The sequence below is a fragment of the Spodoptera frugiperda genome, chromosome 3 (genome assembly GCF_023101765.2).
Source record: "Spodoptera frugiperda isolate SF20-4 chromosome 3, AGI-APGP_CSIRO_Sfru_2.0, whole genome shotgun sequence".
In the NCBI taxonomy this organism is placed as follows: Eukaryota; Metazoa; Arthropoda; class Insecta; order Lepidoptera; family Noctuidae; genus Spodoptera; species Spodoptera frugiperda.
In genome coordinates this window covers 6,515,757-6,540,719 of record NC_064214.1, presented here as the reverse complement: position 1 = coordinate 6,540,719, position 24,963 = coordinate 6,515,757, and the positions used below count along the sequence as shown (strand labels likewise).

Here is a 24,963-nt window from a genome sequence, read left to right as displayed (position 1 = left end):
GTACATCGTTAACTGTCTCCTATAACCTCACAGTATCAGTAAACCGTAACGACAGTAATCCGCCGGTAACCGCCACTTTCTAAACAAACCTCCGGTTAATATCTATTCCGGCCGAGTAAACCTGCAGTTAACGCCTAGTATGCTATCAACGAAACTGATATTTATTCACGGAGTGACCTCTGAAATTTACAGGGTGTGGTGATTAAGGCCCTCGTTTGGTGATAACATCGATCGAGGCATTTGCAAGCCAATGGGACATTAATAGCCCATTGCTTACTAAAAGCCTATTTATATTGGTACATAAAGATCCCGGCGTGGAGCTCCAGCGGAATAACAAACGGGTACAATATCGTTACGCCTGTCTTTACATTGGCATTATCTTTATAATTTTCCTTTCAACGCGAACACTCAATGACTTGAGGGATCAGACTAGTGCCACCCAATGTTGTATCCCAGTTTCCAGTTCGTTTCTTAATTCAATCGATTTTAAGCAAAGAAAAATTCCAACAATTATGGCACCACTGTTATAATACAACAATACAAAAACCTAAAAATATTAAATGTATTGAAAAGAATTACAATGGAAACTGTGATCATTTCAGAAGATGAATGAGATTCTAAACAATAGACATATAATGAACTCCACGGACGTGTGAACAGGGGGAGTTTTATCCTCCATTGGCATCGGTGAATGGGTTTTTTAAAGGGCAATAAACTTGTCATAGGTCATTTAATATTATAACGCTCTCATCTCGAGTTACGAGCTTAAAGTCGTTCGCAATATGTCCCATCTTATTTTCCAATAAAAAAGCTTTGAAGAAAAACAATATTAAACGTCAAATTTATTAGATTTTTTTTAAACTGCCTCTCAGTTCAGACAGCTATAACTTTGATTAATTTTAGCAAATATAATTAATTATTACTAGGCATCTGAAAACATTTGTATTCAATAATGTAATTGTAAATAAATAAAGCAGAAACTAAATAAAGCTTCGATTTATCATGTACAGTTACAAACCAATTTTTCTATCGTAAAATATTGTCGTGGACATTTTTATTTGTGTAATGACTTGTGAAAAAGGTTTATGTCTGATAAAGTGACAGTAATGATCGGTTTGGTCCGGCTCGATCATGTTCTACCAATAGCAGCTAATAACATTTTGTGAGTGGGTGATACATATGGATTCGATCTACCTACATGTTCAAGGAAGAAAGAGTGTGAACTTATATGTTTTAGCAGTTAATACGTGGGCGTGCACCCACTTCCATTACTCAGCGCTGTATGTATAATATACAGTTTCCACGTCATAATTTCCAGTATGTTTTTATTAAACAAATATTTAAATGAATGATTACATCGTTCGAAATTAATTTTGAAATTCAATCAAAACTTTTGTTTATCAAACAGTAAGTTTGTTTGGGAACTGTGTTAAATAAAGACGAGAAGTGTGAACAACAAAACAAAAGTTAGGTACCTATGAAATAGTCGCGGAGCTTCCACATAAATGTATTGCTAGAAGCGGCGGGCGATGGACGTCCGTTTATTTCGTCGGATCCGCGACTAACTGCGTTGACATAAAACGCTCAGTGAGCCTATCGTCGATCCGATATTGAGAGTGAACACACAAAACGTGTTAAGTTTCCATCGCTCGCGTGAAATGTGCCAGTTCTACGAATTGCTTGTTAAAACAGTAACAGGATTCGTTATTCAATACCAATACTATTTCTACCTATATCTGTATTGCATTTCAGTTATCAATTTTACTTTCTACTTTATATCGTATATCATATCATTATATGTAGTTAAAGGTAAAAATACTTACTTACTTACTAACGTATTTTGTTTTCTACTTAATTATAAACACATTTAAGTTGCTAAACAGACACTATTAATCCGAGCATGTACTCGCATTAACTAAATATTCGATGAATAGGTGTTCATTAAATAATAATGATTAGTTCACGTTGAGCCCATTATTACACGTAGCCACAATAACGTAACGTTTCGAATCGTATTGGTATTTACAAAGCACGGCGTACACTTACATACGTGTGTATATATGTATGTATGTATGTATGTATAATGCTGGAACCGCACGACTGTGTAGGAACAGAAATGTTTAATAATGAACAGGACTAATTGTGACTCTAGTGTTACTACAAGCGATGGTTTGCTGTAATGCTTGTTTGTGTTGCTATTGATAATTTTAAACCGAATTAATCTAGTACACATAATACGAATTAATTTAATATGTCTCACAGAAGTTATTATACAAACAAGAAATGTTCTCAATTCGACTGTATTTTTATTGAACTGTAAAAGTGATTTTTGATTACCTATAAGCGTTGTTATATGTTTGACATTAAACATCAAAAATCATATAAAGATTAAAAAAAAAAAAGTCGATTTCTTTAAGATGTGTTCTTTAAGTAAAAAACAGCACATATCTACGCCGTCGGCGTGACACATAATGTAAAGTTTAATTTTAATGACGGTAAGTAAATGTGGTCTGTAATGAGAAGGTGTCACAAAGCGGCGCAAATATAAAACATATCCAAGAAATTAAGCCGCGGAATGATGCTCAGTTAGTCAGCACACTCCATTACATGGCCGACTTCGTTACTGCTGTTAATTTTAATAAGCGTCGCCTTCAACGGCTCGTAGCACACCTGTGTCATTATGTGTGCATTTGTTGGCTTACAGACGCTCATAAATCTTTAGCCAGGTACATGTGAGGCTTCTTAGCTTTTTTCTGCTGTATAATATATTTTTTATTCTTTGAAATGTACCACGGGTTTTTTGTACACACATATCGTCAATCACAAGTGCGGTTAAGTTAAATAAATGAGCCTAAGGATAATTCTGTACCTGATGTCCTCGGGGTCTGCTGATACAATCAAATAACTCCCCAATCCGTGGACCGAGGCATTATAAAACACAAACATATCAAAAAAGCTCTGACAGTATCCAATATGACACGTAGCCTTACATAATTCAGTAAAACTAAATTGGATCTCGTCGAGAGAATTAACGAGTCTGCAGACCGTCACTAATTCCCACCTAGATGGTGCGTGAAATTGATTCCTCCTACATTTATCCATTGTATTAAGTGAAGATTTACTGTCATCTCTACCAGTCTCCAACACGGTTTGTTACATATTTATGAAAGAACGATACTGCTCTCTATTGTATAAAAATTGTGGAACGATAGCTTCGGTACTTACAAACTTTATTGGATGAGATCTGTGAGTTCTTTTCACTTCTAGTAGTCATAACTCTTCGCATTGCTAGCGGATATTTAAATCTCAGTTAGACAATGGATTATATAAGAGTAAACAGTTCAACTTTTTCTTTTTTTTCTGAGAATATGAGATACAAGAATTCCTCGAGTTCATAGTCAAGTCATGCGAGAATAAGTTCCAGTGGTAGTTAGGTGATGATAAAAGGTTATTGTAAAAGTTGGCAGACATACAACTCTCAAGTAGCTTAAACTATGCCAGAACTTTGGTAAGAACATTTAGATCCAAACATAAGTGGGCTAGTCTTAGTCTAGGTTTGGCATGAAATAGGTTACAAATAGCCCAGGGAAAAATACCTTGATGAACAGCAACCTGATAAATTGACAATACAGTCCCTGGCCACATTATTAGACGTAGAACGTGTGGGAGTTTCCTACGCCTAAATTACGATTCGATTAAATCATAATTATATGTATTGTTCACTTTACGTCTTGCTCAGTCTGTAAAACGTTTGTAGGCGTTAGAAGAACACGTGTAATGTTCTGTGTCGTGTGACCGAATGACAAGAAGCACATTTCTAAAAGTTAATGGAAGACTATTATTAGCATTGACGAAATATCAAGCTGGTTCCGTAATTACAATCTGATTAATGCCAGATTTTGATTAAAATTACTTCGTTACTTACCTACCTACATACTTCACGTAGGTACCTGTAATAATTATATTGCTTACATCTCATTTTCTTGCTCATAACTTGAGTTGAAGCATCTCTAGCCAATTTTCAAGTAGCAACATGTTCAAGTGGTCCTCCAGTCCCCATCACAATGTCAACGTAGAGATTCCATTATGTATGCCCCCTTTACTTCGTATAGGAAGTCATTCATCAATCGACCTCGCTAACTCCTCACGCAGAAGTCACTAGCTATGAACGACCTACATAATAATATGTTTTTATCGGAATAGTTGTTGCGTAAATAATAATTATAATTGTAGGTAGCTACAGCTCGGCTTTGTGCGGTTTGAACAATGCAGATAAGCCAGCGACCCCCGTCCACGTGCCTACTATAAAAGGCCCATTAAAGGTTTCGCACAATGTGTGGGAGTAGGCCTCGTTTACTTTATCACTAGATTTTTTGTTCAGTCTGTCTCCATGACGACGACAACTTTAGATATAACATTTAAATGACCTGGGTTTTTGTCTCGTACTCTTTTACTTGGCAACTAATATCTAAGTTATTTTGGGAATAGTGGTTAAAGAAGTGTTCGAGGAATTTTATGGTTGACTTGTAATTCGATTTGAAAAGTTTTGTTCAGTCGAGAGTGGATCAGTTAATAAAATAACGCACACACATGTTCTATCAATATCTAATTCGTTAGAGCAACAGCGGCGAGGTTACAGACGACGCGATCAAAATGTTATCCTATCTACAAATACTGACACTGGATACAGCTGTGTACTAGCTAGGTACTAGCTCTTTGATGTCTGTGATCTAGTTTTATAGTTTCAGGACAAACTAAGAGACGTTTTTCACCAAATTCTCTTTAGTAAGTAAATCAAATTACAGACAACGTTTTATTTTTCGTACACTTTAAAAATTAAATCTGTTTACACAAACGTAGTTTAATATGAGAAGAAAGTTTTAATTAGAAACTGATCTCATTTTGTTTCGAATTATTAATATTGTCTGTTAAAACGTTCATGTTGGAAAATTAGTGAAATGTTTTATTACAAAACACGTGAAGCTTGCTCCTGTAATTATGTATTATTTGAATATTATTTATAGAGATTATAATTCCCGATGTAATTAAAAAAGTAGAACATGATTATGATTTTATAAGCTTAATAAAGAATATAAGCAGAATGTGTTCGTGTCGCTCCAAAACACCGCCTCGTCCCTGTCGGGTGCTGTTCAAACACTCAACTTGCAGTATAATTCGAATAAAATAAAGTTTCACAGATGGCGGGACACCCCTGAGTATATTTCTTGAATAACGGCCGTCAAATTCGGGGCTGTCCTATTAAAAGTTGCCAACATTATGGACATTAGCTTCGGGGGAGAAATTCAACTTTTACATAATACACCTACCCACTACCTCGTGACGTACTTTGGACGTTCTGCTCTTTGTCTGCAGATCTACTGGCCATCTGAGATTGCGTCAGTAGTTTAACTAAAAATCACGGTTTAATAAATCACGAAACGCTCTACTAGTTTCGAGTCACAGAGGGCGCAGACGACATTGTGCAGTCCACTTTGACTCGAAACTAGTAGAGCTTTTCTCATTAGTTTATGTGAGTAAACCGCAATTTTTAGTTAATTTAGTATGTCTCTGTCTGACAGTTATTATTAAAAATATGTCACTATGTAGTCACTAGCTCTCTATGTAGTTAAGAAACCGTTTATTAGTATTTAGTAAAGTACTTCGTTGCTCTCCGTCTTTAGTCTAGAGAAATCTAGAAATGTGCTAGACTGAAATCAGACCAAAATAGTAGACACTACAATTCCAGAAGGCGTGTTGTGTAATATTGGATGAAAGCCTTTATTACGACGTTGTTAATACGTTCGTGATAATATTACTGCGTTGATTAATCTTGTTCTTAATACGTATATCAAGTACCGAATCAAGGTTTATATTTAGCTTAAGGAATCCTCAATTTCGACTACGACTTTAATACGAGTATAAGTATATGTTGTATGTAGCAAAATTTTTCTTTTAATTTATACAGACTGTACTCAACTTTATAATGTATACTTACCTTGTTTAAAAGGTTATGGGTCTTCATAACACGGCTTTATATTTTTTTACCTTACGCATAACAGTTGTTATATTATTATTCCATGTGAAATAAGTTCTTGGTATTGCTGCTATTATGTTTTGATTTGTGGAAATACGTTTCAACTTTATGATATTGTAATTTTTATTTCATTTATAATTGGTTGCTATTTTTCGATGGTCCATGTTTTATTAAACCTAAATATTATATCAAAATAAAATTAGACTAAAACAGTATAATCTAAAAATAACTTTTGTCTTATCATTTGCTCCTTAAAATATTAGTTTTACGTCTTCGTGATCCAAAGTGAAATACTTAACGGTATAAATTTTAGTGGTTAAAACAGAGAATGAGTTCTAAGATATTGTTTGACGTAAACATTAGAACAATGTACTTGATGTATAGTAGCAGGTTCAATAAAATAATTATTTTTCACAATTATTTATTTTTTTAACAATTAACTTTGTTTCGAAACAATAAATCCTGATACACATGTCTATATTAATTATTACGTGAGTAAGCCAAATAACATAACAATTAATTTAGTATGTCCCACGAAAGTCATAATATAAACACAGCACTATAACATTAGGCCAATTTCCATCGAAAGCGAAAGATAGAAATCCAAAAAAGCTATAAACAACAATGTGTAGCGCGACACTAACGTCGAGCAAATAAAATAAATCAGTGCGTAAATAACACTGTTAACTATAAATATATTCCCCGAATGTGGGGAGTGACCGTCGATGCTAGCAACACTTAAATAATTTCGGGCAAACGATGCCACGGACTAGTTAATTTATGTCGGACTGCCGAGCACCTTATTTATGGTCGCGAGTATAAAAGTGGAGTTAGCCGTTGTAGGCTCCCGGCGTAATGGCTAAATAATAGTTGTTGTAAAACTATCGTAATCGCACACTACACGGTAATCTCGCTGTCAACACGCACTTACTGCCAGTAATTGTGTTTCTATAGAACACGAACTGGATCGAGCCATGACTCGTATTTTACTAAAATATATTTATGTTTTATTCAAGAATATTTTATTCAGAAAATCCTGTAAAGTTTTCATGGGTGACTGCTTTCAACTGTGTGTTTGCAGTTCAAGATAGCTGCAAATAAAATATTTAACGCAAAGAATTCAAATATGAAATATCTATATGGCGCCGAAGTATTTATCTCCTTGAAGAAGAATCCATAAATTGTGGAGTTAATAGCATCGAGGCGAATCTATCAACAAGATTATTGCCATGTTTGCCCAGGGGGACGCGAACAAATTATGAAGTACAGCAATACAAAACTACAGTGACAATAATTTAGACTAAACACGCCTATAAAACGGGAATAATAAAATTATAATATCGAAACTTCGTCAATAACTCTGTGATGGGCCAAGAACAAAGAGCTCAAAGTGGCCATTGTCCCTCGAACGCATCAAATTATGGCCACATTATCCGTGATGGCGGGATATTTCCCTGTTATTGCGACACCCTATTTATTTGGTGCTACGAACTGTTCATTATATAAGTTTTTTATTGCAAGGTCAGTAGGAAGCGCTGATACTAAGTTTACCATAAAATATGAGATTTATTTAATGGCCAAATATTAGGGCGGGCGCGATGACCGGAACGTTATTTTCAATGATCTCGATGAGTGGCTCTCTATCGAGTGATACACTGTTGGCCGATATATTTACAGTTTGGCAGTTTCCATCCCAAACATTCGACTCGCAATGTTTGCTTGATAAAATAGGGAAGGCTTCTTTGTTTAAAATCATGTTGCTACAAATGAGAAAGTTTCCCATACGAACCCAAACATCGGGTACCAGGCAAACATGAATGTGTAGGTACTAATGTAAGATTTTAATGAGTTGCGAACAAACAAGCCAAGGAGCAATCACTGTTCGATTAACTGTTAGCGAACAAAAAGTTGTTGAGTCGACGCTGACTAATGACTGTTTCATTGCATTAGCACAACAAGTGTATTAGCTGGGGTTGCCAGCTCTTCTAACAGCTTCGAGTCTGTTTCTATTAGGAGAGAGGGAATTAGCGAGGTTGAATAAAATATTGGCTCCACTGGTACACCGATACTACTCAGTGAACGGGAACTGACTTTATACTTTGAGTGAGGTCTGGAAATACATTCAGGAGCTAATTTTAACCAGGTGGGTGTGGGTCGTGTTCATTAATCACGCTGGAAATAATTTGTAGCGAAAGGTTATACGGAAATATGGCGGAAAAAGCTCAAAGATGTATAAAGTCACTGTTTTTCATAAATCAAAATAAACGTTGCTATAAAAAATCAGAAACTCAAGCCCAATTAACGCAACACGAGCATGACTGTTCCTTTTATATTCACCGGTAAATCAACGATAAAAACAATTTTATTTATTAAATACTCGGTTGGTTGCCGACGAAACATTGTACCCATTAATAGCACTTACAATGTGCGTGACACGGGAACATCAATCCATTAAAATACATTAGATGTGTACGAGTAGCGGTACTCATTCCGAAACATAACATAGTGTAACTTAACGTTACATTAAGCTACATTAAATATAATTATGTTATTATTCTTTAAAAAATGTAACTCTCAGTAAAACGATGGTCACCCTGTAGCTGCGTCATCGTTGTTCCTGAGGAAGTAACTCTCGACTAATTACTAACCAGTAACCACTAAACAGCGTGTCCAGTGATTGATGGCTAGCTTTTTTTACAGACCTACTAGTCTACCAAACAATGTTTGATGGCACTCAAGTAACTATACAAGTACAGTTTTTCAATACGTATCCAATCAATTCCAAGGCAGTACATGCAACCTCTTTGTGACATAAAATGTTAGATTGAAGCGTGTCATAAAAATAGATCGATCACTCGTGCCTTATGACACTCCGGGGAAGTTTGTCGTGAGTGCCAACGTCACTGCGCCACCAGAGGGACAGTAAAGTACCTCCTTCCTCACTGGACATCTTGTGTTACATTATCGATTTAAGAAAATATGTCATATAGCCTCTTTTTAACGTAAAAGGATATTTTTATTCTGAACATTGCAAAAAAATGTCCTTAGTGCTTCAGGCGCAAACGATCTATAGTGGGTGTTGATTATATATATTATCTCTATCTACTTAGTACTATGACATAGAAATATAATAATTATGTAACATGTTTTTCTACATAAAAGTATAATATTCTATGTTTACTTTAATATAGTTTTAAATATAAAAGTAAATATAATAGTCAACATTTCATAGGAGTAATTTGCATAATTTCGTCACCACATATGAGTATGTTTTACCGAGCAGTAATGGCGTACATTACCTGTAGACACACACCTTCACCCGCGGGAGCCAATCACAGCTATTTATACACAAACTCACGAGCTTATCGCCCCTGTCGGTAAGTGCCACCCCATTGGCAATAATGGCTCCAAAATTAAGTTATACTCAAATGTTACGGCTCAAGCAGGAGGCCGATTTATTTTGGACTTAAGCGCTGTTCCACTGAGTTGATGCGATTTGACACTTGAGTAGTTGAGGAGAACTCCCTTGAGTGCCGAGGTGATGGCTTTCAAACTGATTTTTATTACCAACAAAGAAGTGAGACGTTTTATTTTATTTCCTCATTAACGATTAATTGAGATATTGGTATTTTTTCTTAACGAACCGAAAATTTGGTATCAAAGAAACGTTATAATTGAATGATGAATAACGTACCTAGGACATAATATATTTTCTTTTGATACATTTTTCTTGTAGCCACAGAATATATTTGGAACAAAATATATCACAAAACCTCAATAATTAAGCGAACATTCCTTATTTGCCAAAAAAAGAAACAAACATTTCGGGCCATTAATCTGTTGGCAGGCGACGGGGCGCGAGACAAATGACGTCACACAATCGATATAAAACTATTTAGCTGTTTTATTGGCTATAAAGATAGCCGTTGTTTATGCGCGGGATAAGCATCCGAGGTGTTGATTAAAGCTGTGTTTTGTTTACGGGTAGCGATTTAAATGGGCTGTAAATATGGGTCGGATTTTTATGGATTTGGAATAAAGTTCCCTTGAATTTCTAAGGGAGTTTCGAGTGTTTACGATCGGAAAATTTTGTGCATCACGTTCAATTGTATAATGTTTTTAGTGTATAAGAGAAATGATTCTTTTTAGGGAAAAAGGACACTAGACTTTGGTCTAGATTAGCTGTTTGACTGTGTCATATTAACGGCGTGTGATGTGGTGCAGCGTGAGAAGGACGAGGACTATATTCTTTTTTTATGTTATAAGTCGGTAAACGAGCAGACGGATGACCTGTGGTAATACAATACTAGCAACACCAGAGGCTTTACAAATGCTTTTTAGGTGTCAGGAATTTAAGGGTTGTACCCCCTTCCCCCTTCCCAACTTGGTAACCTCACTAATACGACGAAACCCAACGCAAGCGATGTTTCCCGTCGGTTATCTGTGAAGCCGTGGTATCAGTCAATATTTTTAAATACGTACAATACGACGTGCATAAAACGCAAGATTGATCAAGTTAAAATCGTTTTACCAATTAGTTCAAGTAGATGTGGTCCGCTAAGTATAATATTTTTGAATGTGAATCACGAAATTATGTAATAACGTTGAATCGAAGGACTTGTGTACCGCGTCACATAAAGGAGGGTGGTCCATGAAAAATGATCGGTCGCCGTCGCAGCGCCCTCTGCCGGCACACGTGAATAATTTCAGAAGCTTATCCGGGTTTAACACCATCGCTGGTGAACTTTGAAATTTTGCCTTTAGAACATTTATTGGAAATTTTCTTTTTACTCGAATACCCCGAGGAGAGCATACCTAATGTTAGAAAATTCTGAGCGAACAGGGAATATAAGTCATGTGAAATATGTGAGAGATCCATCAATAACTTATTCCACCATTACAGCCTCGCTTGTGTTATCAGCAGTGTATATGAAGTTAGAAAGACTGCAAGGTCGATGAGAATGTTGTTCACGTAATAAAGTTCTTAATAAAAAGATAAAGAAGAAGTACGTCCAGAGCCCGCAGCATACTAACACCAACACGAGGAATCCTCCTTCAATATTTCAGTAGCGAAGCATTGTTTTATATAAACAAACAGTATCTGCCATATTCCCACTAAGTTTCAAGACTCAAGTAAAGAAAGTCGTAACTTAATGCCGTTCGCGGAAGGAGCGAGTTTTCATTACTCTTACACTATTGCAATTTATTAACTCAACTGTTGTTCGAACAATATCTAAGTTTGCACCGCCTCCATCTATTGCTTAAGATAATATTGTTAAAGTTATAAGAGGCGAAAAGTATATCAAGGGGGTTTAGGTATCTATTATAAACGGATGTAATAACTCAATTATTTGTTATGTTTATTTATTTATTTTATTTATTTATTTATTTAATTCAAGGTACAACGGTAGACAACCAATTAAAGCAACTTACATACATAACTAAAACATAATGAAACAGGAATTAACAGCATTCATGAGTTCGCCTCGCAGTACTTCAGGCACTCCGACAAAATCTCCTTCCATCCATCCACGAACAGATCATTTGTTGGATTTGCATCCAAGAGACCATTGAGCGCGGCCAGAGTGCGAGGAATCGGTGACTTAGCACGTGCGACGGTACGACATGAAGGCACGGCAAATAGTCGGTGCTTTTTACCTCGGCAGTAGTTATCCGGGACGTATAAGCGCGATAATGCCTCCAGTAGATCTGGTGCGTCAATATATCCACGAAGCGTTTTACAGGCTACTGCAAGTTGGTTTCTTGCTCTCCTTACCTCTAGCGAATTGTATCCTAGGCAGCATCTAAGCCACGGAGTTTATTATAAAGCAGGATCGTATAGCCCATATTGACTACATTAAAAATAATAAATATAAGTTTTAATCAAGCAAATATCGTCGCTAAGATCGATTGTCATCTGATTTAATTCACAATTTCCCGGTGCAGCCTCCAAGTTAGTGAAGAGACGGCCATTGCTGTGAACAGCCATTTGCTCAGATTTACGGCGCTCAGCCGCGAAGCCTCCTTTGTTCCACAGTGCTCCACCGGACACGACCCTACGTCCTCCGCACTTGTGTTGATTTACAGAAGGGGGATATTGACGACGAATTTTAAGACTTCGAAGATGGTAGTAAAATATGATTATTGGAAAGTAATCAAAGATTTTTGAGGTTGGAGGTGGTAATGAAGTTAAATTCATATTAATTTGTATTATTAAGTATAAAAAAGACAGATACATTGTTCTTAATATTCTAAAGGACTCCGCTACGTATAAAGAATAACTTTTACTCTAAATAACAGTGTGAATAGAAACAATTCAGCGCCCTCCTTAGGTCTTTTAAAAACTTTATTCAAACAAAATCAAACGTTCATCAAAGAGTTTCTGTGAGTAATACCGTGACATCTGTACAAAATTAAGCGTAACCTTTGATCATCAACCGAGCGACGAAACCAGTTTAAATCTTTACGTCACATACTCTTGAATACATTCCTTATGTACGTGCTGAGCTAAGTTACTTTGTTTCAAAAGTAAATAATCGAAGTTAGCTAAACAACATTACCCTTTAATAACGACGAACGATCAAATAATACTTGACGTTTACGAGGAAACTCGGTGCTACGCTCACGTAGCTACGTGCTACGATGCTTGCTACGACGCTACGGCGTAGGCACTAACTTACTATGTTAGTCTGATATCGAAACTTATTACATTGTAGTCAGTTTATGACCAATATGACGGTGAAATAGATTCGGATCGATGTTGTTCTGGTCATGTAGTATAGAGATTAAATTAAAATTATCTATTTGGTGTTCTCGTAAGTAAACTATTTAATTGAATTAAAACTAGCAAAATTGTTGCAGTTACAGGGGTTATAACAAACAGATATACACTTAAATATGTAAAAATACTGAATGAAATAATTCAATTATAATGATTTCATTAATCCTGCGTGATGAATTACAATTACTATTGTATCTCGGCTGCCGCTACACTCAGGCAAATACAGATTTAATGTAAAACGTGTTCATTTAATAATTATATTTTATATGTTGTTTGAAGTAATTGGTACAAACAATTTGATTGCATGCAAATTTTATATTTTAATAATTAATGCGAAACAAATAATCACATTATCAATTATACAGCTTCATTATGACAAAATGATTGATAGCTACTAATTTATAAATTATAGATTTATCAATGTTTGCTAAACCAGTTCAGACAAAATTACTTTACTTTTAATAGAATAAAGTAGATTCAATTTATAAAAATAACCATAAACCTAGAAATTTATATAGATTCTAGAAGTATGGCATAAAAAATTGAACCAGAATAACTGGTTGAGAAGTCAACCAACGACAATAATCTATACAACTAAGTAGTCCACCACATAGACATCATTAATGTATTAGGCAGTAAATTAAGAACGCTGTAATGAGCAAACATTAACAAACAGCAGTGACTGAATGTTTCACAATTTTGTTCAATTACGAAGTGATTAATTAATAGCACTAATATTGTATTTATTTACACATTCACATGCGTGAAACAAATAGAACAAACTAATGTAAAATAATAAATTTATACTATATTCTATTTACGAAGTCATTTCATTAGGTATCTTGAATTATTTCAACCCAAAGGTAATGCAAATAAAAGGAAATCTACACATTTGGATTTTAAAAGCCTGTTCCAAAGTTAGAACTGCGTATTATTAAAAAGTACAATTGTATAAAAAAAATGATCAAGAATCATTTATGTATAGGATTTACTTATTTAACAACAAAAAGTTATATTACAATGTTTTACTATTTAACAATCGTGGGCGTACTTACCACTTACTAAAGTCAAGTTACGTTATTTTTTGACAAAGGTTTGAAGACATTTCAGGTGATGTATTTTTTTTTTTTGGAATCCTTAGTAGACATCGATATGAGTGTTCTTTGAGTTTGTACTCTTCATGCAATGTATGGTGTGGTGTGTAATTATATAACACAAAAAATGGTAAGTTAAACAAATTAAAAAGGAAAATATTTGTTGCATATAATAATAAAGGTGCTATTGCTATTGCTATTGCTATTCACACTGTATTGGGATCGAACTATCATCACAGACAGGACAATTGTTGCTAACAAACCTGACATTGTGGTGATAGATCGACCAAGCCGTCGCACAATGATAATTGATATAACAATCCCACATGACGAGAATCTTGTGAAAACTGAAAAAGATAAAGCCAGTAAATATCTTGATTTAGCTCATGAGGTTGTCGACATGTGGGATGTAGATTCAGCAATCATTGTGCCGATAGTCGTATCTGCCAATGGCCTTATAGCCAAAAGCCTCGACCAACACCTGAGTAGGCTAACGTTAGATGGTTGGATCAAGAGCCTGATGCAGAAGGCAGTACTTCTGGACACGACGCGTATTGTCCTGTAGCTTGGATTTATCCCGTTACTGGTGGGCTACTGCTTTTTATATTTTTAAATGTTTTTTTTTTTTTTTTCTTTTTAATTTAATATTTAAAAATGTAACAACCAAGTAAAAGAAATAAATGAATGATCAATTGATAAGGTGCTATCTTTTTAATGTCGCTCAAAGAAGCTCCCACGAGCCGGGACTTTATATGGCGACCACTATAATAAGTCTCCACATGGAGTGGGTTTCCTTTGAACTGCAAGTGAGGAGGATGCAATAATCGTCGCCATGGCAACCTTTGATATATTATCTACGTAACATATATCTGCCTAGAAATTGATTGTTATGTATTGAAATAACTTTGAAATGAAGTGAAAGAGCTCAGAAGTAAGTTTTAATAAACAATCTACTACATATAACAAGTATGTAGATAAGGTTCTTTGAAAAGTACTCAAAACCTTGGTATACATACAAAAAGTTTCAGTCACACGAAAAGTTTCAGTCGGGATTTCCGTTTTTTGATTGATACGTAAATATCCATTCATACCTCACAATCTATTTTGAAATTTCTTTCAAATGTCGAGATAAAGTGACACAAACAGATTAAGGATTTATTTATAGCTTAACACAGATTCCGGTATTTTCGTTGTAATTCGATGACGTCATTCATCGATCGGAGATACGACACCGAGTTACTTGATTATTGTCCACCTATTCAATTTATTTTGAGCTGCGATGAGGAAATAATCTTGATGTTTTCATCTCGTGACCTTAAAATTTAAACAGCTGTGTGTTATTTTTTTTCTCTCAGTTAGCTAAAATTACCGTCGTGGTGACCCGGAGGTTTAAGACGTCCGCTTCTCATGCACGAGGGTGTGAGTTCGAAACCTACCAACGGCAAGTACCAATGTCACTTTTTCCGAGTTATATGTACTTTCTAAGTTTATTTAGACATCACTGACAAACTGTGAAGGAAAACATCGTGAGGAAAGTATGATCACATCTAACGAACCAATCAAGTCATTCGTTATTTATTTCCTAACAATGAAATGGTTCACAACAAAGGTTTCTCAGCAAATACATAACAAGATAAACCATAAAATTGTCCACATAAGCGTAACGCAATAAAACGGTGGCAGTAACATTAGGAATCTGTCATCTGAAGCAACCGTATAGCCGAGCAATTAACCATTTTCTAAACTATCACATAAAAGTGAGCCCTAACGCGACACATAAAAGGGTATCGACGAGCGACGTGCCTCGCATGTTTAGGGGCCCGCGTATCGATAATAAAACCCAAACGTCCCGCGGTCCCTTACTTTGTTGCACGTTTTATTACTTTTATTTACTTTTAGGGTTGAAAGATTGAAACTTGATGTTATTTTTTAAGACTACCGTGATATGTAGTTTGTCGTAAAGGTCATTTGGGCCACGGACAAAGTTGTAATTTTCTTTTGACAAGTAGACCCTTCCGACAAATAATGGCAACATGAAAATAAAGCAAAATGAAACGTACTGAAGTTGACAAACGGTTCAATATTGAACACAGTAATTACGATACACAGTCATTAGATTATGGTTACAAATGCCACATGAAATATTCACTGAATGAAATTAAACCATCAAACATAATAATTACAGAGAGCGGCCAACAATTCATTACAGCTTGATTTATGACGCTTTTACAGCATTGTGTAAAGAGCCATGGTTTATGAAAATTAATATTCGCTTCAGTTTTCAGCTGCTAGTCATTTTGAAGCCAGTTTTAGGTAATTCAGTGTGTGCAGCTCTCACAAGTGGCTCTCATTGAGCGGTTTGTGGAAATCAGTGAGTCATTAAATTGCAGTGAGTGAGATTGCTCTTATTTAGAACATTGAAACAGACTCGGGAAAATTATTCATATAAAGTAATAGGTACAAGCACAGATCTTTTCACAGATGAGAGGTATAGAGTAACATTCACAAACCTTTATAAGTCACAGATACTCAGGCGTAGGAACAACAATATTCGGACCATACAAATGTTTATTACGCCTACTCGACCAGGGTGGGAAATGAATCCCACAAGCCTCGGCCACATCGACGCAGGAGCCGTTGTCTCTCGTCTCTCGTAAAATAAATATAGCGGTATCGCTATAACCATTCCGCTAAGCTATCAAATTACCACACAATGTTCCATAAACATTTACGTAGACCAAAATATTACAGTTACGTAAACAAAATCTAGGAAATTTTACTCAAGATTTTGTTGAAAAAATATTATCTCCGCGAGGAGAATTAATTTACTAATGTGTCACTGCCATTTTATAATGGAAAGGATCAGTTTTTATCTTATTTCATTAGATTCAGCACACCACTACAGTATCCTGTTAATATTCATTAGTGTAATTACTCCCCCCCCTGCGCCCCCCCTCCGTCCTATCCTGCCCCCTCCCGTCCCGTGCCATCCCTCGGCTCTTTGTCACCGAAGCTCTGAAATTCAGCCACTTTACAGAGTCAAGTGACTTATTATTTATGAAGTGCCCGATATGAATTTTTCCTAAATAAAATTCATGATCTTTTTAAAAATGGCGAAAATATAAAATTTGTGTTTTGTGCGCGAGCCTGTCAAGTATTTTATTTTGATATTCTCTTTGTTGGCTTGCTGTAATCTTTTCTTTAAATTAATTTGGTTTTTGAGGAATAAATACAATTTAAAGTTGTTTTGTTACGGAACGGCTAGACATTTCTGTGATTGTTCAGTCAGAAACTGATTTGTGTAAAGTGAGTTTAATATTGTAATAATTTCTGGAACAGACAGTCTAAAAATAGGACTTTTAATACTAGTAATAGTACTTTTAATACTAGTAATAGTACTTTTAATACTAGTAATTTTAATTATTATGTTATCGGCTTACTCACGTATCGTTTTGACGAGGAACTCGACTAGTTTCAAGCCATGCTAGAGGCTCATATTCATGAGCAGCATTACGCAACACACGACGCGGCGATTGTCGCACTGCTACTGGCGATTCGAGCCACGCGCCCATCGCGCCCTCTGCCTGGAATCGCGCGTACTATCCGGCGCGCGCGACGATGTTGGCTCGTTAGACTCGCTCGCCGGCGGCTGCGCAGGTGTTGGGTTCGATTCTCGGGTCGACGCAAAAACGGTGTTACATACCGCGCTTACTGTGTCACACTCCAGACCCGCAACATTGTAGGCTGACGCAGATTGCAGACTTGGCTTCCAGGCAGGAGGTAATGCCCAGCCACCGTCTCTGTTGAAGTTGGGACGACGACTTATTTCGATGGCCTCACGTACTTTCCGTGGTACGAAGTATTTCTCCCTCGCTAGTACGGAGACCTTGTCGAAACGGAGGAAGTGAGTCGTGCCCGCGCTACAAGCATGCTCGGCTACTGCAGATGTATGGGTGTCCATGTTCTTCACACTGCGTATGTGTTCCTTGAGTCTGGTTGTGATGTTGCGGCGAGTTTCCCCGATGTAACTCGAGCCACAGTCGCACGGTATCATGTATACCCCGGGAACTGCCAGTGGATCCTTATCCTTAGGCGAGCGTAATAAGTTCCGTAATAGTAGTAGCCGGATAGTACGCGCGATTCCAGGCAGAGGGCGCGATGGGCGCGTAGCTCGAATCGCCAGTAGCAGTGCGACAATCGCCGCGTCGTGTGTTGCGTAATGCTGCTCATGAATATGAGCCTCTAGCATGGCTTGAAACTAGTCGAGTTCCTCGTCAAAACGATACGTGAGTAAGCCGATAACATAATAATTAATTTAGTATGTCTCACGAAAGTTACAATAAAATCACTAGTAATTCTGTATTCGTTCTTTTAAAAAGACGGTACAATTTAGTAGAACAACAATTCACAACTATTTATGTAGGTACACAGAAAGTATGGCAGTCGTACAAATGTAGTCGCGTGACATTATGCCGAGAAACAAAGCAACCTACACTTAACTTGTAAACTTGTAAATTACTTTACTTTTTGACTTTTTCACGTAAATTAGGAAGCCATTAAAATGAGGTTAAGGAAACTTACTGATTTAAAGTTGGCTTTATTTTAGTAGAAACTTACGTCGACACTAGAATTTATTAGCTTTAAATGAGACCCACGCTTACTGATTACTTTAATTTATAAAAACGAAGCGGTAGGTACTTAATGGAATTATAATGCAGTATTTCAATTATTTAACTTAGAAAAAAAGCCATCAATATGGGAACTATACACATTACCAGTCCTGAATTAACAATTTTCTAATAAAGTCGATACAAGTTATCGAGGAAATTTGTTAGCGTCAGGGGTATCGTGTGTACTGGTGTTTGTAATTTACGTAGATGTTCGAAACATACATATTTTATTTGGACTTAATTGTACCATACATAGAGAAATAGATAGATAAATGTGGACGAGCCATGTTTCGGCACGAATGGGCTGACCGGAGTAACACCATGGTCTCACAGAAAACCGACGTGAAACAACGTTAGCGTTGTGTGTCGTTGTATGAGTGAGGTTGCCGGAGGCCCAATTACCCTCCTTCCCAATCCCCGATTCCCCAACAACACTGAAATTTCTAATCGCCAATAGGCCGACAACGCATTTGCAACGCTTTTGGTGTTTCGGGCGTCCATGTCCAGCGGCGATTGCTTACCATCAGGTGATACAGTCTGCTCGTTGACTGGCTTATACCATAAAAAAGTATTTTATGTTAATAAAGCTATCAGTAACCTGTCTCATTTCTATCAACTGCCGCTGTGTGTAGACAAGCGCTGAGAGAGCGATACTAAATCGTTAACCAATCAATCTTGTTCCTACTTATCTCGCAGACATCATATCTCCACCAGCTTCAGTAGGGATTAGGTCTACAGGCACTGAAAATAAGGTTCATTTTCCGCTACTTTTTAATTTATTTCCCATGCTAGTTAAATCGTATTTAAATCGAATTAAAATTAAATAGTGATGACAAATTATATTATTAGATTTGGTTCAAAAATGTGTGACACGATAAACTAATTATGTGCTCTATAATAAAATACTATTTTGACCGGTGGTTTTAATCTATCATGATTATGTTAATAATAACTAATTAAATGTTCTGTATCTATTAAACCGCGGATTTATAGGGATTTGTGGGAACAAATTGTGCCAAAATGATTGCTAAGTGTTGCAATACATTTGTATTAGTTAGGGCTGTGTTTGCATCGCGTGCTCAGTTTTTGCGGGTTCGCGTGCAAGTGACGGGCGGCGTGCGCTCTGCAGTCGCCTGCGAACATTCTGAATATGTCGGCAATGCCACTGGTTCGGGTCACAAACTGCTTGAAATATGTACTTCTAAACGATTGTGATTGAACGATGTTGATAGTGTCGTAACTAATAGCAGGAATTTTGTTTGTTTACTTGCTACTTGATAAGGTATAGTATTTCCCTGTGCCAATTACATAGTTTCGGTCTATTGTTGTTTCTTCATTACTTTTATAAATTGAAGTCGTTTCTTTTATATGTTTGAACTAGTTTGCATGAAAACTAACATAACTAGACCAACAAAAACGTCGCCATTTATTAACACAGATCACCAAAATACTAGAAGTCACAAGCTAACATGATAAAATAAAACACTAGTATTTCACCGCGGCGCGGTCCGATAAAAATAATTCCATCCATTTGCTTCGCCAACACCCATTTGAAATCGGAACGCTTAGCAATAACTCCGCAATGCAATATCAGAAAACGGTTAGTATCACGAAAATTGTTCAGCTTTCAGCGATATAAAGTGTTGCTTCTACCTCGGTTTAAATCCATTTAGAATATATCTTTTCAGGTAGCGGGAATTTTGAAGCGAAGCGCAGTGGAGCGACGCGGGCGCGGGCCGGAGCGGCAGGCGGCGGCGGGGGGGGGCTACTGTAAATGTAGCGCAGTGTGGTTTATTTCTTTTAGCACCCGAGGACATGCCCCGAACGTCATTGTTACAGGAACTGGCGGAATTTCGTGTTTTTATATTATATCGTAGTGTTTTTACATCGTGCTTTGGTCTTGGGAACGAGTTATTTTAACGTTATTTTTTATCGCCTGCCTCTCGCCGCACCGTCACTATCGTCAGACAGCGTGCTCGTGGACCTTTTACAGAGACTATAGACTGGTGCAACGATGACGGGGACGTGACCGACTGCAGTTTGTTAATCAAAACCCTATCTTAAATGGAATGGAATATTCTGTTCTTATCATATGATATTATTGTAGCGTTACGTAAACTAATCTTATTATACGGTCGAGCTAACTGTATAAGATAAATGAACACACTATTACTTAGAAGTCTCTTTGATACAAAAAACAACTAATGATTCTTAAACATGTTTGTGTAAAGAGACTGAGGAAAAAATATCTTCAAAAGCAACTTTTCTAGGAATAGAAATACATTTTTTTAGTTAATAAGCCGGTAAACGAGCAGTATTATCGCCTGATGGTAACCAATCGCCATCGCCCACGGACACCCGAATCACTAGAGGCGTTACAAGTGTGTTGCTGCCTTTTGAGGATTAGGAATTTAGGGATTGTTGGGAAATTAGGAGGGGGGGGCGTAATAGGTTCTCCTGTAACCTCACTCACACAACGCAAGCATTATTTCACGTCGATTAGTAAGGTCGTGGTATCACTCCGGTCGAGCCGGCCCATTCGTGCCAAAGCATAGTTTTCCCACACTTAAATACCCAGATCCAAATACCATATCCAGGTATTATCTTTAATATCACTTCATTTCATGCCAAAGTAACTAGAGATATATTTATACTCTGTGGTAAAACGACATAAACAATATTAATTAAAATAAATAAATAATTTCTTTGATACAATTCTCCTTATTATAGTTTTCTAGGAATCTTCTTAGATAAATTAATTATTTACTTGTTAAAATGAAGAAAATATAACCGTCCTCGTTTTTACCATTTTAATTTAATAAGTCTGGATCTTTGATCATAAGTCCTCACTTAAAATTAAAATATAGAATTTAAGTATCTTAATATTAAAGATCCAGCATTAAAATAGTATCGCCGGTTTTTGCCACTTGAATAAGTTAGGGAAAAAGATTATTCCGACATTTTCCTGACTAAATAAGATATTTTGTACTAGCTCCTGCCAGTGGCTTCGCCCGCGTTTCTGTGTGATAAAAAGTATCCTATCACCCAAGTCAGGTCATACCTGATCTGTATACCAAATTTCATCAAAATCCATTCAGTTTCAGCGTGATTGACGGACAAACAAACAAACTTTTACTGTGATTAATTGGAAAATTAAACAAACAGGGAAACAATTTTACTCGAAGCGAAAGAGAAACTAGGAGTCGTTCTTCTCTCGTTTATTATACCTATGGAAACAAAACTTTGGGCAGATCTATTGTAATCTTCCAAAGTGTACTGTTTTTTCCAGTGACTTCTCCCGCTCGGGCGAGGCGAGATGGAGTGTCCGACTCTTACTGACTAAAAATCAATTAGATATACATTCAGACATAAGTAATCGTAAATTCTTGTACAAAAATGCTTTGAAAGTGTAATAAAATGGTCAAAGCAAAGCGAATGAAGAGCAGAGCTATCAGGTACCTGTTAGTAACATGTAAGGTTGCGGTACACACAGACAAAAGACAAAAGCCTCCCAACCTTGGTACTCGCGGACTCGACTCACAAAAGAACTTCATCGCTGTCATTTCCATTTTCTTGCTGCACCGCAGACTTATCGTATTGGGCTCCGAGACCCGCGAGTCTACTGTTATCTTGTCTTGAGAATAGCATATGAAGAAATGGTCTTTGTCGTGTATATGATGTTATCTGTTGGTGCTAAAGAAAATTGAAATAATAATATGACATGTATTTTTATTTGAAGTAATTGTGATTTGTGCAAGTATAACACCAAAGACGATAGGACGATATGGTGTATAATTTTTTTTTTTTTGAGAGGTGAAATCATTCAACGACGTCTCCTGCCTTGGGCGAGGTGAGATGGTGTGTCAGACTCATACTGACTAAAAACCAACCCGTTCCTAATTCTGCTTTTCAAGCCGGCGCCCAAGTAAACCTGCTAGATAGTCCACCGCTCCGGATATGTATAGCATAGGCCTACTTTTCGATTACTTACTTTGTTTTATACAGTGTACAAAAGCAACCAAAGTCCGTGTAACAGTACAAAAGATTCACTCAGGCGACAATAAATGTTGGTCAAAATGTTTATTTTCAAATAAAGAAGTTTTAGCAAAAGTTTTCCTCGTAATAATGCGGTACAAGTGGCCCGCCGGTCTAGTGGCCCCACCGCAACTTTATGTGCTCTGCCGTGTTTCCTTTATAAGAGGGCGGGCAAAGGCTCCGTTCTTATTTCCGGTTCGGCGGGTGTGACGTCACGTAACCGGAAACGAACAGCGCTCACCGACACATTCCAATAATAATATGTTGTTTTTGTTTTCTTAATCTCCGAGATTTGAATACAGAGTGTTTGTTCAGTCGATGCAAACTTTTATAGCACTCGTCACCAACTAAAGTAATACTCGTACCTACGAGGGAGATATTTGGAAGTTTTGTCTTCGCTTTTTGTGTACACGAAAATATTTGATGACACTTTTTGTAACTTTTATTTGCGTTACAACGTAATGTTTACAAATTTGTTCTAGTTGCAAAATACAACAAAACCTGTGTAACTGAGAGATCGGTCGGTAAAACAGGCACGTTTTATATTTTCATTTTACTCTAAGCAAACAGTAAAACAGTTTAGAGTCTAATTCGTACAGAATGAGGCCTCCCTCGAGGAAAAGTAAACATCTTATTTTAAGAATTAGGCTGTTAGCATTTTTATTAAATTTGTTGAATTACATAATATATTACACAGATTATGTTTACTCTTATAATGCAATTTTTAAACAACATTTTACCAGGCTTACTGTAATAAGTTTAGGAAGCTGAATTATTAACTTTTAATGGAATAAATATCTAGGGACCTTAAGGTTTATAAAATAATGAAACCAAAACCGTACACAATACGTTCTGTACCTACGTAGGTATGTTCTGAATATGTGCGTATAACAAGATGACACAGTTACCTCAACATGTTTGCATATCAAAATCTGTGTACCATCGAACGCAATAAATGTTCGTAACTTAAATAATCAAGTTATGTTTGTGTTGTCAGATACATCTCGGGACATGTCTTAGTTCTGTAAACACGGCTGCGGCATATTACGTTGGCTGACGACACCACGTTGGCGCCAATGTTTGCCCAAAATCGCTCGCATACGATACACGCTTAACCAATGTTTTGTTAGCAAAATTGAGTTCGCTGGGGACGTCTAAATTGAAAAGGTTTTGGTGAAAATTTTTTAAAGTCTTGATTATTTTGCTCTAAAATTTCTTGTTTACTTTATTTTTTTACCAATTTGGTAAATATTGGTATTGGACGTTAGCACATTCAAGCCTGACGTAGCTTTTAGTTTTTAAATGTTGGTTTAGGTGCAATCCATTGGTATTTTTCATATTTTGTACTTTACAAGCCATAAACAAGCCCAATTATCCGTTTCAGTATAACAACACCTGTATTTATTCCGTAATCAACGTTTATGACAGATGTCTTTCACCCGCCTCCCAACATTGGCCCAGCGGCCGCCCGGCGTGTAGCGTGTGGCGTGTAGCAACACAAACAGTATGCAAATCACGGCGCGTCGCGTGTCGGCCTCAGGTGGCGCGCTGTCACTCGTATTTGTTAATTTCAAGATTTCATTCAAGTTGTCGCGAGGGATAATTGCTTGTATCCCCACGAATCACACGACTCCTTGTCAAGGGATCACATTTGTACGTCGTATTTTGCATTCAAGTATTAAATTATCTCCTGCCCTTATTTAATTCGGAGGTGACCTTATTTAAGTTGTTATTGCCGTGTTGCTAAAATAATATTACTATCAAATATTGACAAATTTATTCTATGTTCAGAATAATTTATAATTAAAACAATATTTAGATGAAATTTACATATTTGATTAACTGAGTGACCTAATTTTAAGTAATAAAGGTCATATTAAATTTAAATTCGTATAATATATGAGCCATTAAATGAGAAAGCCATTAAAATAAAAACAAGATCCCGCCATTTGAACTTGTTAATTATTTATGACGTCTCCTACGCTCTGAAGTTGGAGTCGCCAAAAATACTTTGATTATAATTATGTTCGGAGTTTGCAATGAGCAACAGAACGGGTGGCAACAGAATGGGTGGCAACAGAGATTACCACCAACTTACTCTTTACGACTTAATTACTCACAATTTACGGCGCTTCAATTAATGAAATCTTTTTAATTGCTTTTTGTCTATTTGAAATACGTATGACTATGTAAGGGTAGGGATACATTTAGCCTTCATCGTACGTTCGAAATAATTCGATGTGATTTCTCACTATACAGAACCACGGATTTTGCAAAATTGTCACCTATTACCAATATTGTAAGGTCGAATTTGTAGTGTTGACAGTAAGTAAGTTAGAATGTATTTTT

General features: G+C 36.5%; 1 protein-coding gene across 10 annotated transcripts in view; it reads left to right on the top strand.

Annotated features, from left to right (window-relative positions):
* The window catches only part of LOC118273999 (protein sidekick-1), a 138,161-nt gene that overhangs the window by 92,438 nt on the left and 20,760 nt on the right, over positions 1–24,963 (top strand). The gene's annotated exons all lie outside the window — the stretch shown is intronic.